This window comes from Podarcis gaigeae (genome assembly GCF_964106915.1).
Source record: "Podarcis gaigeae genome assembly, chromosome: 5".
In the NCBI taxonomy this organism is placed as follows: Eukaryota; Metazoa; Chordata; class Lepidosauria; order Squamata; family Lacertidae; genus Podarcis; species Podarcis gaigeae.
In genome coordinates this window covers 78,177,523-78,190,668 of record NC_139681.1, presented here as the reverse complement: position 1 = coordinate 78,190,668, position 13,146 = coordinate 78,177,523, and positions in this window count along the sequence as shown.

The following is a 13,146-nucleotide window of genomic DNA, read 5'->3' as shown; positions in this document are numbered from 1 at the left end:
AAGAAAGCAAGCAGGGAGGGAAGGCCTTCTCAACACCAACAGATCATAATGCGGGGCTTGGATCTGGCTTGCATCATCGTCATTCTTTATTTGCATAATTAAGGAAGCAGAAAGACTAACAAGCAGATGGTAAGTTTTTGAGGTACATTTAAAAAACATGACTCACCTTGACGGGAGCAAGAAGGCCTGTTTCAAGTTGGATGCAAGTTAAAACTTCGATAGCATGCTTTCCTGGCATAAACAAGCTCAGGTGCTCAGGGCTGCTTGCTCTTAATTTCTTTCCTTTGCACGTTTCCATTTAGAATAGTCAATTGCTTATTGTCGTCTTCACAAACCAGGGCTTCCTTGCCAGTCAACATGATTTCAATATAAAACCAAATTGTGAAACTCTTGATATCATATGCTATGCATAATAGGCAGTTTTCCAGACTAAGACTGGGAGCTGTGCTGTTTTTGCTTTGTTGAGGTGCCCGGTTAATGAAATATAAGCGGCAAACAGTGGTGTAGCAGAGGAGGAACGTGGAGCAGTATAGCCCCAGGACTTCATTTTCCCAAGCAGGAGGGATGATATCATCCGCCAGGATAATTCATGGACTGGACCCACCTTGCTCTGGCAACTGATTGAGGCAATAATGAGGCTTTTAAGTTTTATTGTTGATTGTGTCCCATTAGCATGGGGACAGTCAGAGAGTGAAGCCAGCTTACTATTTTACGACCAGCATCTGATCCTAATAAATTGGGTTGGATGGTATGCACTACTGCAACCCCAGCACCGTGGTCCTGATTTCAGTCAGGTCTCAGGTTTAATCCCTGGCATCGCCAGATAGATGTCAGGAGCGAGCCAGCAGTAAATCACACTGTGCCAGTCAGAGTTAACGCTTTATTAGCAAAAACATGATATGCACAGGAGTGTCAGGCTGACAGGCTGCCTCCCCACAGCTGCCCAAGTCCCATCCTCTCCAGGGTCCCCCCCCCAAGTCTTTGCTCCTCCCACTTCATGCCTCTTCTGGTTCTGGGAGACCAAGAGGGAGGGGAGCTTGTCACAACTGGAGGGGGAGACACCTGTGACTCTTCACCAGCCTGACTCATCTCTGTCTCTTGGCCTCTCCCCTCCCACCCTCCTGCTTCAGCTTCTGCCTCTGATTCTGAACTTCTCTCTGCTACTGACTCTCCCTTCTCACTAAGCCCTGTTACCTCTTCAGCTTCTGATACATCCTCTTCCCAGTTTTCGCCCTCTTCTCCCACTGACCACTCATCATCCCATCACTACTCCCTAAGCTCTGAGCCTTCTTACCTTGGGGGTTCCCCAGCTGGTGTTTCCCTCCATTCCTCTGTGACCAACCAGCCATGACAGCAAGATTCCTGTCTGAAACTCTGGAGAGATGCCGCCATTCAGTGTAGACAATGAGCTAGATCAGGCTTCCTCAACCTCGGCCCTCCAGATGTTTTGAAACTACAATTCCCATCATCCCTGACCACTGGTCCTGCTAGCTAGGGATCATGGGAGTTGTAGGCCAAAAGAATCTGGAGGGTTGAGGTTGAGGAAGCCTGAGCTAGATGGACCAATGATCTCATGTGAGATAAGGCAGCTGTCTACGTTCCTTAAAACAATAACTACAAGAGCTGTGATCTCCTGCCCTCACTGCTACTCCCCCTGCTCAAAAACACGGCTGCTGCTGCTGCTGAAAGGCTAACATACAGCCCTGCCCTACCTCAAATTAGTATCCAAACCTGGACCTGACCTCCATCCTATCCATGGCTCTTCTGCCCTCTGTTTCTGCTCTGGCTCCTGATCTTCAGCCTTTATGACCATGCCTCTTGCCTCTCGCCTGTGTGCCTGACCCCACCTTACCTGTGCTAGATTCAGACTGCATGGCAGCCTGTTAGAATCCAGGCCCAAGGCCTGAGAAGACCTCTCTTTATATATCACATCTTGACTTTCCCAAAGCACAGCATGACTTTTCGGCTTCAAAACGAAACCCGGCATAAATAATATAGAAAATAGCTGGCATTTCCTTTGAAGAATTCATCAGACGGTGATCAACTGCATCATAAATTCTTTCGCGTGCAGGTAAAAGGTGAATGCCATCTCAAGTTAAATGCCAGCTTCCTCGCTGGAAGTATAACATATATTGACTTCATGAGATGTTAAATTTGAATAAGCTGCAGGCTGAGTTTTTGCAATAGCAAGCTCTGATACATGCCCTGCAGATTGCACAATGTTTCCATGTTCCAAGGAACATAAAGATTTAATATGAACGAAAAGTGTCTCTGTTTATTAGAATTATGGCAGACCATGTTATCCGTATATTTAAAGCTATGGTTTTCCCAATAGTGATGTATGGAAGTGAGAGCTGCACCATAAAGAAGGCTGATCACTGAAGAATTGATGCTTTTGAATTATGGTGCTGGAGGAGACTCTTGAGAGTCCCATGGACTGCAAGAAGATCCAATCTCTCCATTCTGAAGGAAATCAGCCCTGAGTGCTCACTGGAAGGACGGATCGTGAAGCTGAGGCTCCAGTACTTTGGCCACCTCATGAGAAGAGAAGACTCCCTGGGAAAGACCCTGGTGTTGGGAAAGATGGAGGGCACAAAGAGAAGGGGACGACAGAGGACGAGATGGTTGGACAGTGTTCTAAACAACAACAACAACAACAACAACAACAACATGTTATTAGATTGAAACTGCATAGGAAAGACATGCCATTTTTATCTACAACTCATCAACAGATATGCCTAGGGTTGCCATATGTCCAGATTTTCCTGGTCATGTCCAGAATTTGGCCATCAGGAACTGCATCAATTTTGGCAATTTCTTGGGGAGGAAATAAAAGCTCAACAGCTTTTCCGAATTTTCACTGTTTGAAATATGGCAACCCTACCAAAGTGGATGGCACCTCCAGTTGTGGGATGGTGGGATTACCCTGGGGACACTAAGAGGCAAAGGAGTGGCAAGGGGACACTGGAGATGTAAATGACCAAACTGGTACCACTGGATCAAGTTCATCAACTTGTTGTTGTTGTTGTTGTTTAGTCGTTTAGTCATTTAGTCGTGTCCGACTCTTCATGACCCCATGGACCAGAGCACGCAAGGCACTCGTGTCTTTCACTGCCTCCCGCAGTTTGATCAAACTCATGTTAGTAGCTTCGAGAACACTGTCCAACCATCTCGTCCTCTGTTGCCCCCTTCTCCTTGTGCCCTCCATATTTCCCAACATCAGGGTCTTTTCCAGGGAGTTGTCTCTTCTCATGAGGTGGCCAAAGTATTGGAGCCTCAGCTCCACGATCTGTCCTTCCAGTGAGCACTCAGGGCTGATTTCCTTCAGAATGGATAGGTTTGATCTTCTTGCAGTCCATGGGACTCTCAAGAGTCTCCTCCAACACCATAATTCAAAAGCATCAATTCTTTGGCAATCAGCCTTCTTTATGGTCCAGCTCTCACTTTCATACATCACTACTGGGAAAACCATAGCTTTGACTATACGGACCTTTGTTGAATTAATTAAAAGAAATAGCTTCAATTGAAATTGGAACAAATGTATGATTGTTTATTCCTTTGAACTTTGTTGTGTTCTTATCTGAATCATGCTTTTATAGGGTAGGCTATGGGGCACTGGGGATAACTTTATTAAACCAAGTTGTGGGCTGGGGGAGGGCAAGTGGCTCAAAAAGAAAAAGTTTGGAGAGCCCTGGTCTAGACAGTTCAGGATTGATTGTAGTGGATCAAATGCAGCCTCGTACAGACATCAGTGTAAGACAGAGCAAAAAAAAGAATCAAGGAGCATTCTATAATTAATACTGTGTGTTGATATAGGATGAGAAATGAAGTTGGAGGTGGGTGGTGGAGCAATCGCTTGGGAGCTCATTACCGGGTCTTAGATGTGCTTGTAGAACTTGCAGTCCTCTTTGATATCTCAGAGACCACAGAGGGGGTTTAATCATACTAGGGTGACACAACATGAATTTCCCACCTGGCTACTGCGTACAGGTTAACCACGAAAAGCTAATCAGGAGTTCTGACAGATGGGATTCTAAACTTCTCTGTTGATATTGATTCTTCTTTCCACAGAAATGGTATTTCTCGCAGACCTTTTTATGTAGACAGCCCTATATAGGTTCATCAGCCGATCGTTTTAATCATTTTCTACTGTTTATATGGTGTTTGATGGTTTATGGTATATGTGCGCTGCTACGTTGTACAACACAGTGCAATTTGGAGGCATATACAAACTTCTCTAAACAAATAAATCAAGCCTGGTTAATTGTGGCTGAGCTTAACATCTCGTAGCTTCAAGCATTTCCAACTAACTCGCAATCTTTTTCTAATTTACGTGGGACAATAATAATAAAATAAAAATAAAAAATTGGCTTCTCCTGTCAGATAATTATAGCATGATATTCAAACCCCACCCCCCCACCCCCCGGCCTCCTCTGGGCATTTTTCAGTATCGTTCAGATTTTTGGCAGCGTGTCAGCGAAAGCACCATAGTCAAATTTCCCCAGTTCGAGTACAATTCAGCAGAAAAGAACCTACTTTGTTAAAAAGGGCTTAGACTCTCTACAAAGGGCCCCCCACAACAAAATGTGTGCAGCGTGTGCTTCTTCTGCTCAGGTTTGCAGCCACTCCACTCCACTCCATTCCATCTCCCCTGCTTTCCTTTTTTTTCTCCCTCTCTCCCCAACAGTCAGTCAGCATTCTGTGCCCACTGAGCATGCTCAGTTTTCGCAGGGCTGTTCCCCCACCCCCGCCTTTCTTCTGCATTTGGAATTATATAGATTGGGATGGACACACTTATGCCCAATCCAAGCTATAATAAAACCTTGAATTTCTCCATTTATTTCCATAGGCAGCTCTGAGCTCCATCCGTGGCAACATTTAAAAATAGCTTCTCAGTGTGAACCAGGGAATGGCCTATACAGTGGTACCTCGGGTTACATACGCTTCAGGTTACATACGCTTCAGGTTACAGACTCCGCTAACTCAGAAATAGTGCTTCAGGTTAAGAACTTTGCTTCAGGATAAGAACAGAAATTGTGCTCCAGCGGCGCAGCAGGAGGCCCCATTAGCTAAAGTGGTGTTTCAGGTTAAGAACAGTTTCAATTTAAGAACTGACCTCCAGAACGAATTAAGTACTTAACTCGAGGTACCACTGTACAGAAAATGAGGGAGCTCTCTGTAGCCTTTAATATCTCTGTAGTTGCTTCCTCCACCATTCTTTTCCAGCAATCCCATTTTATTCCCCTTCCCCTCAACACCTGATTTTCAGTCTGTTTGAGAAGGGAGGTTCTCCCCTTAAGTTTGCTTGCCTCCCGGATATCTATTTACTTATTACACATGTATATACCTCCTATATAATTAGGTTCTCTGGGAGGTTTACAACAACAATACTTTTCCTTCTTCTTCTTTTTGGTACTCCTGCAAACCTTGAGGTTACCCTGAATTTGCTGATACCTCCCTCATGTGGAGGGAGGTGGTATGGTTGTGGCTACAAGGGAAGATTCTATCATTCTATCACTATTACACACCCTCCAAGTGTCCCTATTTTCCAAGGACAGTCCTGGATTTACAGATGCCATCCCAGATTCTGATTTGATCCCAGAATGCTCCGCTTTTCCTTAGGTCATCCCTATTTTCATTGGAGAAATGTTGGAGGGTATGTAGTTATGCAACACCGAGACACCAAGGTAAGTAACTACCTTTGGAAGACATCTGAAGGCAGCCCTGTATAGGGAGGGGGGGATTGGTACGCACGCTGAGACCCTACCTGCCCGCGGACTGTCTCGCCAGAGTGGTGCATGCTCTAGTTATCTCCCACTTCAACTACTGCAACGGATTCTACATGGGGCTACCTTTGAGGGTGACCCGGAAACTGCAACTAATCCAGAATGCAGCAGCTAGACTGGTGACTGGGAGTGGCCGCCAAGACCATATAACACCGATCATGAAAGGCCTACATTGGCTCCCATTTTGTTTCTGAGCACAATTCGAAGTGTTGGTGCTGACCTTGGAAGCCCTAAACAGCCTCAGCCCAGTATACCTGAAGGAGCGCCTCCACCCCCATCGTTCAGCTCGGATACTGAGGTCCAGCTCTGAGGGCCTTCTGGTGCTTCCCTCACTGCGAGAAGTGACATTACAGGGAACGAGGCAGAGGGCCTTCTCGGTAGTGGCACCCAACCTGTGGAACGCCCTCCCATCAGATGTAGAAATACACAACTATCTGACATTTAGAAGATATCTGAAGGCAGCCCTGTTTAGGGAAGTTTTTAATGACTGACATTTTAATATATTTTAAATCTTTTGTTGGAAGCCATCCAGAGGGGCTGGGGAAACCCAGCCAGATGGGTGGGGTATAAATAATAAATTATTATTCTTATATTTAATGTTTTATTATGTTCATATATGTGTTGGAAGCCACCCAGAGTGGTTGGGGCAACTCAGATAGGTGTGAGGATTAATAATAAAAGTATTATTATTGTGATTATTCTTAGGATGTCCCTAGTTTCATCAGGGAAATGTTGGACTGTTATTGTTTTGTTTTGTTTTAAACAATTTTGTTACATATACAGGCTACAACCACCTTTGGAATGGCTGTAGGAATGGAATTGAATTTCTTTAGGATAGTATTCCACGTCTCATGAAGCTAATAGAGGCGATGCTATTCCAGAGCTTTTCTTCCAGATGATATTGTTTCTCCTAGCACAAAGCCATACAATGGATGCTAGGAGGCTGTCTGGAAGTAAATATATTAGAACTGGAAAGCTCATTGCCTAGAGGAATGGAGAGAGTCAATGAAGGATAGTCATGCTTATCTGCACACTTTATTATAGTCAAAAGTGGTATTTTCTATATTCTGGTGAATATATCATATTGCCACCGTGCTTATTACAGCGCACAGCACTGTGTTCTGTAAACAAATATAATCTGATGCAACCAAATAAATTGCTCTTCAAGGGAATTGGGGCTTGTCATGTGGATTGAATTACTGTGCCAGAACAGTATTAACTCTACTGCTACTAGCCTTTATTGGCATAAGTTAAAAGAGTAAAATCATAAAATCATGCAAAGTCATCCAAATACATTGATAATCCAAGCACATACAATATATAAAAGACTGGTTAGCCAACCATTGAATAAATCAGGCAACTTTAGATTTATCTTTAAAGATCTCGGCTAAGTATCCCAAAACTATCTTGGTAGTTTCGGGAGTATCATCCCTCAACAAATATTGGGACACTCTTTGTAAATTGATATTTTGAGCTGTAAGGGTGTCACTAGGATATCTCTGCGAAGGATGTTGAGAAGAGGGCAATCCAAAATTATGTGATGTATTGTAACTGTTGTTTTCTTATGACAGGAGCAGAATCTGTTCTGGAAGGTTTTTTTTTTAAAAAACAAACCCCTTCCAAACAACAAATGCATTCGCCTCATCTGTAGATGAGCTAGCATAAAAGCTCTGTGATGTGATGGAGTATCTAAATTATAAAAGTAATTAGGCATTACTACATGGTGGAGCTACAATCCTAAGTAAGCAGATGAACATACAAAAGGCTGGGAGGGGTATTTTTTTATTTCATGATCTAGCAGCCTCTGCTTGATGAGAGATAAGATTTGTGACACATCTGATAAGAAGGGAATCCCTGTTTTCCTGCGTTTGAGGGTAATATAGAAAACCATGTAGAATTATGTGTATCTCTCAATAACGAAGTTAGTAAACTTTCCAGGTCTGTATTAAAATGAATTTTTAGCCAGTTTTCAAAATCATAATAAGAGTTCTGCTTCTGTTCATACCCTCCAAACCGTCAAGGTGAAAAACTGGGACACATGTTTTCCAGGGCCGCACTCCAGTGCACATGAGATTGTGGCCCCAAAAGACATGTTTTTGTCATAGCTGTGCTCTCACAGTACCAAAAAATGCAGGTTTTAAGGCACCGCATGAGATCATGGTCCTGAAAAAAAGCATTTTGGGGTGTGTGCATTTTGGGGTGCTGTTTCTCACACAAAAAACGAGGTGTCCCAATGGACATTTGAGAGGTATGTGTGTTCTTATGGTGACCCCAACAAGATGCCTATGGGAAGTCTGAATGCAGGACCTGAGGGCAACAACACTCTTCTCACTTGTAGTTTCCAACAGATATTCAGAGAAATGCTGCCTCTGGCAGTGAAGATATAACATTACCATGGCTAGTAGCCATTGAGAGCCTTCCTGTAGGACTTTTCCAGTAATATTACCCTTCCATATGGCTGCCTCTTTTCTGCTCTTTTACATTACTGGAGAATACTAGAGTTGATAAAGGAACTTGGGGGAGCAGGATGGTGAACTGGCTATGATGCAGTTGCTTCAAGCTGCACTTGTGTGTGCTTGAGTTTGTGAGCAGCAAACTATACAAGAAAATTGAGGCCCATGTGAAAGTCATGGACCACATTCATGGTAAGGATGGGAGAATCTGTCTGATTTGGTTTCTCTCCGTTTCTTGTTTTTCCAACCTTAAGTTCAGTTCTCCACATTCCCATATTACTGTAGTTTTTTAAACATTCTCATATTACAATTTTTTTAAAGTACAGTGATACCTCAGGTTACATACGCTTCAGGTTACAAACTCCACTAACCCAGAAATAGTGCTTCAGGTTAAGAACTTTGCTTCAGGATGAGAACAGAAATTGTGCTCTGGCGGCGCAGCGGCAGCAGGAGGCCCCATTAGCTAAAGTGATGCTTCAGGTTAAGAACAGTTTCAGGTTAAAAACGGACCTCCGGAACGAATTAAGTACTTAACCTGAGGTACCACTGTACTCATCAAAATTTATTTGCACAAATATATGCATTTTTATGGATGCTTTAGTCCAGTACAGTGGTATCTCAGGTTACATACGCTTCAGGTTACATACACTTCAGGTTACAGACTTCGCTAACCCAGAAATACTACCTCGGGTTAAGAACTTTGCTTCAGGATGAGAACAGAAATGGTGCAGCAGCAGCGGGAGGCCCCATAAGCTAAATTGGTGCTTCAGGTTAAGAACAGTTTCAGGTTAAGAATGGACCTCTGGAACTAATTAAGTACTTAACCAGAGGTACCACTGTATATGCATTTTTGTAGATGACACTTAGCTGGAGAACTTCATTGCAAGTGACTTTTGAAAGATAAGTGTGTTTCAGCTCTCCAATAGTTTCTGAAACTGTGAATTTTTTTGCCAAAGGGTGAGACTAAAGTGTTTGTTTCTCCTCTTGAGAAATGTGTAGCAGAGGCTCTGCATGCAGTTTAAAGCCCTGGAAAAAGGCAAGTTTTAAAATGTGATGGGAGCCTCAGCCTACACAAGGACAGGTGGAGTCTTCAAACAGGAATCCACACTCAAGGTTCTATATAGAAAATATTAGCTCATGTGACACTCATTGGCTGGAGTGGAAAAGCAGAAGATATACATGCAGAGGCAGATGGATCAGAAGAACACAGGGAAAGGGTTCTAGCTCAGTGGTAGAGCATCTACATTACATGCAGAAAGTCCCAATTCCCAGGTTTAGTCCCTGGAGATCCAGGCAGGGCTATGAGAGACTCCGTGTCTTAAAACTTGGAGAGCTGCTGCCAGCTAGATGGGTCAATGGGCTGACTCCACAGAAGGCAATATAGATCTGGAATACGATTATGCAAGTGACAATCAGGACTGTTCAGTTTTCTTCCAAGTGCAATGCAAGGGGAAATGAATATTCAGTACAGCTCCCGACACTCAACACATCTTCTTTTCATCTATGTACAGTGGTACCTCGGTTCTCGAACAGAATCCATTCTGGAAGCCCATTCAGCTTCTGAAACGTTTGAAAACCAGGGCATGGCTTCCCCTTGGTTGCAAGAGCTTCTTGCACTCAGCGGAAGCCACGTTCCGATTCCAAAAAAGTTCAAAAACAGAAGCATTTACTTCTCGGTTTGGGGCGTTAGAGAACCAAAACATACAACAACGGAGGTGTTCGGGAACCGAGGTACCACTGTTCCAGTCTAAGCCAACTGTATGTGAAGAAGTGCAACCTCCCCCAACTTTGTGCCCTCCAGATGATGATGATGGTGATTTATTGAATTTATATATGGCCCTATACCCAGGGGTCTCAGGGCAGTTCACAGAATAAAATCAAGATCTAAAACTACAAAATACATAATCAAAATAAAAACAGTAACCCAATAACACACACACACACAAAACACATTTTAAAAGGGCATAGGATGTAAATCAGATTGACCAAAGGCCTGGTTAAAAAGGAACGTTTTTGCCTGGCGCCTAAAGGTGTATAATTAAGGAGCCAGGCGAATTTCCCTGGGGAGAGCATTCCACAGATGGGGGGCCACTGCAGAGAAGGCCTGTTCTCATGTTGCCACCCTCCAGACCTCTCGAGGAGGGGGCACGTGAAGGAGGGCCTCAGAAGATTATCTCAGGTTCATATGGTAGGTTCATATGGAACGAGGCAGTCCTTGAGGTATTGCGGTCCTGAGCCACAGACTACAACCCCCATCAACTCCAGCTAGTGTGGTTAAATGATCAGAGATTATAAGACTTGTAATCCAAAATATCTGGAAGGTGTTGGGTTGCAGGAGGTTGCTCTAAAGAAGGGGAAAACGAGATGCTGAGGTGGAACTAGTTATAGGCTTCAATCGCCTTAATGCAGAGATATGCACCTAGGCATCTGAGCATATGTGACCCCCAAGAGGTGGACTGCAGTTTTCAATGGACAGCACCAATCATCTCCTGATTGGTTAGGGAGTTTTAAATGGCCCACACATCTTCTCATTCTCTCTTATGAAGGCTTTTATAGGTACTCTTTGCATTTTTACATTTGACCACTGCCATCTTCTTATTTGAAAGTCAAGTTCGCTATTGAATTGCATTATGTTATTGCACATTTAGAATATCCCATGTTTAGACTTCATAAAATTATAATGGAAGCTCCATGGACCAGCTTCAGGAGTTGAACAATTTGTTGCAGCATGCCTAGGAAAAAAAATCACCTTGTTGAAGAGACTGGAGTCTGATTCCCCCAAGGCTAGTTATCCTGAGTGCAAAACACATTCAGGAATCTGGAGGCAGACAGGTTTAATTGCTATATCTCAACACCTTCTCCGCATTTCTCCATTCTTCATTTACTATTTTTAATACTGGGTTATATCTTCACTGATTCATTTTTCCACTTTGCAACTATTTTATGAGGGTGGCTGATCCGTTTCTCTTTCCCTTAAAACTACCAACACAGATCGTTTGGCCCATAAAATCATCATTTTCTGCGAGTTCTGACTGGTATGTTTAATTCCTCTGGGCTACATAGTAGCGTGAGCACCAGGTGATGTAATCACTTTCCCAAAATTTGCATGCATCTCTGTTCCGTGCTGTTAGTTTTCCCCTAGAGCCTTTCAATCTCCAGCCGTGCCAGCGCTGCCTCTGTCCTCCGCCTCCACCTTGATGCTGAAAAGAAAATGAGCCCCGTGTGTGTGAGAGAGAGACACTTTGTGCAATTGGCCAAATGCTCCTTTTTGTGCAATCCCTGTCCATTTAATTTGACTGGGTGCCTTGCAAGATGGGCTGCAGCCAAGATGGGGCCAATGGGTGCGCAGCCTGCCTGGAACACTTATTTGCCCAACGTGAAATTGGTTGCATGAAATTGGCTTTTTAAACTCATGAGATGACAACCTTTAGTTAATGAATGAAAGCTTGTTTTTAAGAATGGGAACAATTCCGGGTTGTTGTTTTTTAATGTAGAGTTGCTGGTGCTCACCCACAGCCAGCCCACCACCAAAGTTACAATACAGTGGTACCTCGGGTTACAGATGCTTCAGGTTACAGACGCTTCAGGTTACAGACTCCGCTAACCCATAAAGAGTACCTCGGGTTAATAACTTTGCTTCAGGATGAGAACAGAAATCGTGCTCCAGCGGTGCAGCAGCAGCAGGCCCCATTAGCTAAAGTGGTGCCTCAGGTTAAGAACAGTTTCAAGTTAAGAATGAACCTCCAGAAGGAAATAAGTTCTTAACCCGAGGTACCACTGTAATGCTCGAATGCCACCCACCTGGCACAGTTCTGTTCACTCAAGAATACTCCTGACTCAGAGTGGATTTTCTTTTCAGGGTCATAAACACACTTATGCTTAAGTCACGCTGAACAACAACAAAACCTGGTAGCCATTAGGTAAAAGGTAAAGGACCCCTGGACGGTTAAGTCCAATCAAAGGTGACTATGGGGTTGCAGCACTCATCTTGTTTTCAGGCTGAGGGAGCCGGCATTTGTCCGCAGACAGCTTTCCGGGCCATGTGGCCAACAGGACTAAACCGTTTCTGGCACTATGGGACACCATGACGTAAGCCAGAGCACATGGAAATGCCATATACCTTCCTGCCACAGTGGTACCTATTTATCTACTTGCACTGGTGTGCTTTTGAACTGCTAGGTTGGCAGAAGCTGGGACAAACCAATGGGATCAGGAATCTGTGACCTTCTGATTGGCAAGTCCAAGAGGGTCAGTGGTTTAGACCACAGTGCCACCCGCGTCCCAGTAGCCATTAGGACAGCCTGCTCAACAGGGTAGTGGGGAGTAACTTAAAATGATATTGGAAAACTATCATCCGGGGGGCCAAACTAGATGCTACTTTAATTCTCTATTTGACAACAGGTGGGAGCTCCGCCATAATTTAATTTAGTAAATAAAAATAATAGTTTCTCTTCAACCTGGCATTTGGCTGATTGACATGCTATGGCCTTTTAAATGTGTCTGCCAGGGGTGGGGGTATTGGTTTGTTTTGCTTTTGTGTTTGTTTCGTTATGCATTTTGTGTTTTCATTTTGTATTTTTATGTTGTGAACCTGTGGTCTTTGGATGAAGGGCGCTATACAAATTGAAGAAGAAGAAGAAGAAGAAGAAGAAGAAGAAGAAGAAGAAGAAGAAGAAGAAGAAGAAGAAGAAGAAGCCTTACAACTTCACTTGAGGATGGGGGAAGGTTTTCCACTGGCTTTGCACCATTGGAGGAGAGGGTGAAATCTTCCCTCCCTACATGCTGATGTCTCAATGAGAAATGAAGTGGTGGTGGTGACCCTGAACTTGTAACTAAATGAAGGCGGGAAATAGCAGCAAGCTATGTATTTAGTGTAACGTGTAATTTAAGATTACTCTTAAAACTCC